Source organism: Pseudonaja textilis, unplaced genomic scaffold (genome assembly GCF_049901715.1).
Source record: "Pseudonaja textilis isolate UNSWEBS1 unplaced genomic scaffold, rPseTex1.2 PTEXSCF42, whole genome shotgun sequence".
Taxonomy (NCBI): Eukaryota; Metazoa; Chordata; class Lepidosauria; order Squamata; family Elapidae; genus Pseudonaja; species Pseudonaja textilis.
Genome location: NW_028262907.1, coordinates 24,726 through 30,725, shown reverse-complemented (window position 1 = coordinate 30,725; position 6,000 = coordinate 24,726).

Below are 6,000 nucleotides of genomic sequence, written 5' to 3'. Positions count from 1 at the left end.
ACCTCTGGAAGAAGCATAAGAAAATCTCAAGGTCACCAGGGCATAATCTTACCATGACAGATGGGACAATGATAGCCTCCCCCCCGCCCCCCATCTAATATGTGCCTCATTTTGAGTAGAACCCTGAATGAACTGAGGTAAGCCCATGGCCACCATCATGATCCTGAGCTGCTTTTCAGGCCTGGCCCAGGGGCAGCAAATTGAAGTCCCCTAAGACCATCAGCCTGGGGAATTTCATCGGCAACTCTGAGATAGCCTTCAATATCTCAGGTAGGGAGGTTGGTACATATTAGGGGGGTTGGTACAGTAGCAACAATCCCAACTCAATCCGACAAACCAATTTTCAGAAACAAAACCTGCAACTTGTGCAACGATGAAGACCAACAGAGACTCCCCAGATGACAACTGCTACTCCCCCTCCCTTGCCCTGGAACACGGCTGGTAACCTCAAATTTGGCCAAGTATATTTTATTGAGGGCCTAGCTAGGCTCAGTAATGCATACCAGATTGGCAGTTCAAGTTGGCATTAAATGGAAATACTCTGCTGGAAAAAGAAATTGCCTCCATGTATATAAGGTAATCAAAAGATGTTTTTGGAAGGATTAGTGTTGAAAGACGGATGCATTACTGTAAATTAGCTATTGTTATGAGTGTTTCCCTAGTAGTGATTCATTACCAAGGAATACTGACAAAGTACTTCTTAAAAATACATTCTTGGAATTGATCAGTTATATGCATAATCTATTATATAATTTCTTCTCAAGAACTCTGATATTAATAAGCTGGTATTAAAGTCCTGTTGTGACAAGTCATTCTAATATGCAAGAAATTGATTGTTCAGAATTCAAATTAAATGTTTTAGCTTTTTATCTACAATCAGATGTCTACATCTGGTATAATCAATGGATCAGCATTTTGTATCCTAGTGAACTGCGGAGGTGCAGAACTTCTACGATTCCCAGCTAATAATTGCAACATTGGCCAATTTATAATTATATTTATAACTGATGTAAAGAACATTGAAAGCCACTTTTTACCTCCTTTTTCTTTCTTTTCTATTTTTTGCTTTTTTTTTGCACCTTTAATTTTTTCTTTTCCTTCCCCCCTTTTCCCCCTATTACATTTTGTATTAGTCTTATTCTTACTTTTCAAATTTTCAATAAATCATGTAAGGAAAGAGAATAGAAAGATTACAGCTGAAAATATTTTCATAATTTTTAATACGTTAAGTTGAACCAGTCCTACAGAAAACCCTTTTTACAAGTGCTGTTACCTTTGTGCAATTCAATGTGAGCAATTGTCAGAAAAATCTATTAATATACCAGCTTATATCATCAAATGTTAATTGTAGAGTTAAAACAATTCTGTAGTTGATAATATCTACAGGGTCATAGGACAGCACCTGTATGATCTGTGCTTTATTTTTTGAGTAGTTCAAATTATTAATAAATATTGCACTCCCATAAATGTTGACTTACAGCCTGTCAACTCAGGCTGCACCCTCATTACTGCCCGGATACCCCCTTGGGGTCGGACAGCCAGGTACGAGACTTTGCCTTGCAGGACCCAGTTTTTGCAAGGAACTACGCAGGGGATCCATTATGGGTGCCAGGACAGATCGTGGCTATCACCGGTCCGAGATCCTACCGGGTCCAATTAGAGGACGGTCACGTGTGGCGGAGGCACCTGGACCAACTACGCAGGCGGCGGAACGACCTGACCAGAGGTGAGCCGAATCCACCAACCAGCCCTCAAGTCCTCGCCCAGGTTCCAGAAGGGAGTTTCCTGAGGGACCGGACATTCCCATTCGAACAGAGTGAGCTGAGAACGGACCCGGACTGCCGACCCGAATCTCCATCACATCCACCCGGCAGAGACACCAACCATCCAGACCGAGCCGTTCTGCCGAGCCAGCCCGAACGAGGGGAGACTTCACATTCCCAGGATCCAACGCCAAGCCTAGATGACACCCCGGCGACCTTGGAGTCTTGCTCCATGGACTCGTTGCCCACCAGCAGTCTCCCTGAGCTACGACGTTCCGGTCGCCAGCGAAGTCCACCCTCATACTTCAAAGACTATGCATGTGCTCAGCTAGGGGGGAGGAGTGTTATGTCTTTAGGACTGGTTGGAGTTCCCAACCAGGTCCACTGTTTGAGCGGGAGCATCAGCGGCTCCCATTGGTTGGCTCCGTTTGACAGTCGGCTATAAAAGCCGGCTGTCGAGCAGAGCCAGCCGTTGTTCGCTTGCAGTCTGCCTTGTTAGCTAGCAGACGCGACAACCCTTTATTCCCTGAATAAAGTCTGTTAGTTGTATGCTCTGGTCTAAGCCTCGTCTATTCCTTCGCTCCACAACAAAAAGTACATCAGACAATTTTTTAGGAGCAACCAGCTTTCTTCAGGAATTGACTTTCAGTTTCACTTCTTGCCATCCTCCTACATGTTATTTGCCATATATTAGTGTTTATGTGGGAGTAAAACTCCATGAAGGTAATGAAATTATACACATATACAAATCTACACAGTATATAAATACTACACAATATAGTACACAGTCTCCATGGCTGATTTGATATAATAACATCTTAATTGTGAAAGGGATGATAACGTTTTTTATGGAACTTCATCTCTGTCATCCTTAGGTGAGAATAAGCCCAAGTGAACATACCCAGCCATATTTTGAAGCAAGCATGATTTCAGTTATGAAGTAGATGCCAATGCAATTGTCTACATGGTCATAAAACTGTTCTGGTTCCACAAGAATTGGCATGTCTTCCCAGAAAAAAAGTTACGTTAAATCCAGTAAGAGGATTGCATGTTCTTACATAAGAATTGCACATCAAAGCAATACTCTGGTGAGTTATTTTGAAGGCATGAGTCTCTCTTGATGGAATCTATCTTGTAAAATAATCCAGATCATAAAATAGCTCCATTAGTTTATACAAACACTGACATTTTTTGATGAAGGTACAGCCAAGACTTATGGAGAAGTAACAGCTGGAAGGGGAAAGGAAAAAGGAAAGTGCAGGTGAAACAAAGGCTATTAAATGGCAGGACTGAGCAAGTTGAAAGGGCTGATTTGAACAGAGAGACTTGTCACCTCCTCTTTTAGTGTTCTGGGATTGAAATGACTGAACAGAAGAAAAAAAATTGGTACATCATGTCAATGGACATTTTAATTTTTAAAAAATCTTCAGCTTACAGCATTACAGGTAGTCCTTGATTTACATTCATTTAGTGATCATTCCAAGTCACAATGGCACTGAAAAATGTGACTTACAACTGTTTTTCAGTTACAACCTTTGCAGCATCCCCATGATCATGTAATCAAAATTAGAATGTTTGGTAACGGGTTCATATTTATAACCTGTACTGTGTCTAGGATCATGTGATCACCTTTTGTGACCTTCTGACAAGCAAAGTCAACGAGGAAGCCAGGTTTACTTAACAATCAGGTTACTAACTTACCAACTGCAGTGATTCACTTAACAACTGCGGCAAGAAAACTTGTAAAATGGGGCAAAACTCACTTAGCAAATGTCTCACTTAAAAACAGAAATTTTGACCTCAATTGAGATTGTAAGTTGAGGACTACCTGTACTATTACACATTAACATTATTTTAGTTTCTTCAACAATTTTTAAAAGGAATTTCTAGGATATAGCAAAATCAGATAGCTGCTGATCCATATTTTACAGAAGTTTTATAAATGAAATTAAATGTAATTTCATGCAACTATCCGTGCTCCCTTGTACACTTCCTAGAATAAGGACTCAGCTCCTACTGGATCAAGTCTGCACATTAACACTATCAACATGGCTCATTAAGAGACAATCATCTATTGTGAGCAGGACTTTGCTCCCCCACACCCTTGGCAACAAGTGGAACTATCAGAGTTCCAAACATTTGTTGGCATACAAATACAGGGATAGATTTTTGCACTTGGCAGCACGCGGAACGATTGGAGATCCATGTTGACACATTTTTACTTTTATGCTCCCAATTCCAGGTTCTTAGTAAGGATGATTTTAAATTTGATTGTTATCTTTCTGGTTACACTGAGGTTCAATCAAGTTCTGTTAAGAATTGGCTATGTAATATAAGGAAGGAAAATACATTTCCAATTCTATTTTGATCGTTTGTAGGCTTAGCTTAGATGCAGGAGATGCTGAGAGTAAGGCAGCATATAAATTATTAACTTATCAATTAGATTTTTAAATGCTCTAAAAACAACAGGATTGACTTTTAATGAATGGATATCACATTACTCTAGGAAGAGATCCAACTGGAAAGTTACCCATAGCAATAAGTGTCACCAGCTGCAGTGGCAGCAAACACACAGAAGGCTGTTAAGAACAGGTGCTGCTGTTTGGTAAGAAGTGGCTGATTACTTCTTTGTTAAAAAGCTGCATTAAATTTATGTAGTTAATTAAAAAGTAAATAGCTTTTAGAAAAAGCTGCAGCACCTAATCACTAACACTGGCATAAACAGGGAATTAACTGTAATATTAAATTAAGAATATACTAGAGATTAACATATGTATTTTTAATTAAAACTAGACAATCCATGCCCTGATGGGTCCTCATTTCAGAGTTACTTCCTCACCTAAACAGAAAAACAGAAGGATCAAGGGTGGGCAAAAAAAGCAATGGGAGCAGGAACAACATCCAACTTCTTGCCAGCTCCATACTGTTTCCTTGGGAAATCTGACATTTGCATTGGAAATCTTCCTCTCTTCCCTTCGCAGCAAGCAAGTGGCTGATGTCTGGTGGGGAAGGGAGCGAACTGTTGTGATACTGGATGGGTAACTGTCACAAAATATTGAAAATACAGAGCTCCTGACCACAACAGCAGCCAATAGCACTGAAGCAGTAATTCCTTTTGAGAGTCATGACTTCAACTTTCAGGACTGTGTATACATTCTATTACTTAGCCCATTTGAGGTACTTTAATTTTAAAAAAAGTTGCCCTGTGATACATTATTTTGCCCAATTAAAGGTCATAAGTGATTTAGTAGTATGTAGATACCAGGTAAAATGATGGTCTTATGAGCTTCTAGCACAAAGTACATCTAAATTCTAATCTTAAAACTGTGATTACAACTACAGTATCCAACTGTATTTTTTAAATACTTAATAGGCTAACAATGCACACTTTGGACTTCACAGAAACACAACACATTTCTGTTATTCATGAAAGCAACTCCCTTTTCCCTTGTCCTTGAGACTGAAAAAAGATGCGGCTGTTTTAAGAGTCACACTGGCTCCAAGGGTGGGAAATGTTGGCTCTTTTATGACCTGTGGACTTTAACTTCCAGAATTCTTGGAATTCTGGCTCAGAAATTCTGAAAGTTGAAGTCCACAAGCCATAAAGGGGCCATCATTCCTCACCTCTGTCTTAAAAGTAATGATTCTGGTTTTTTTGGCTCACACCCTGAAAAAAGAGGGACTCTTTTAATGGGTAGCACAGAATTGCCATATTCACATGAAGTTCACATGACTCAGAAGCTGGCTGGGAAGGTTGCAAATGGCAATCTCATAACCCTGGGATGCTGCAACTGTTGTAAATACATGCTGGTTGCCAGGCGCCCAAATTCTGATCACATGACTGCATTTGCTGCATCAGTTTTAAGTATGAGGACCAGTTGTCAGTCCCTTTTTGATGCTGTTATAACTCTGGTCACTAAATGAATGGTTGTAAACCAAGGACTACCTGTATGTGGAGTCAAATATGAAGCTGGAGTCACAAAATAATTGTCTACTTTTTTATCTTTACCTATCATTTGTTTAGGAAATTTAATACGTGCTAGCCCTTTAAGCTAGCATTCCAATAGAAGAGTACTCGGACCTGCCAATTTTTAAAGATCTTCTCTTCACTCACCCAATTTTCTTTAGAAGTGTTAACTACAATGAAAACAATATTGTTAATCAGCTTTCTTTTCAGATATCCTAAGACATCTTTTTTCAACACAGAGTTTCTCATGAACTTGGATAATTATAATAC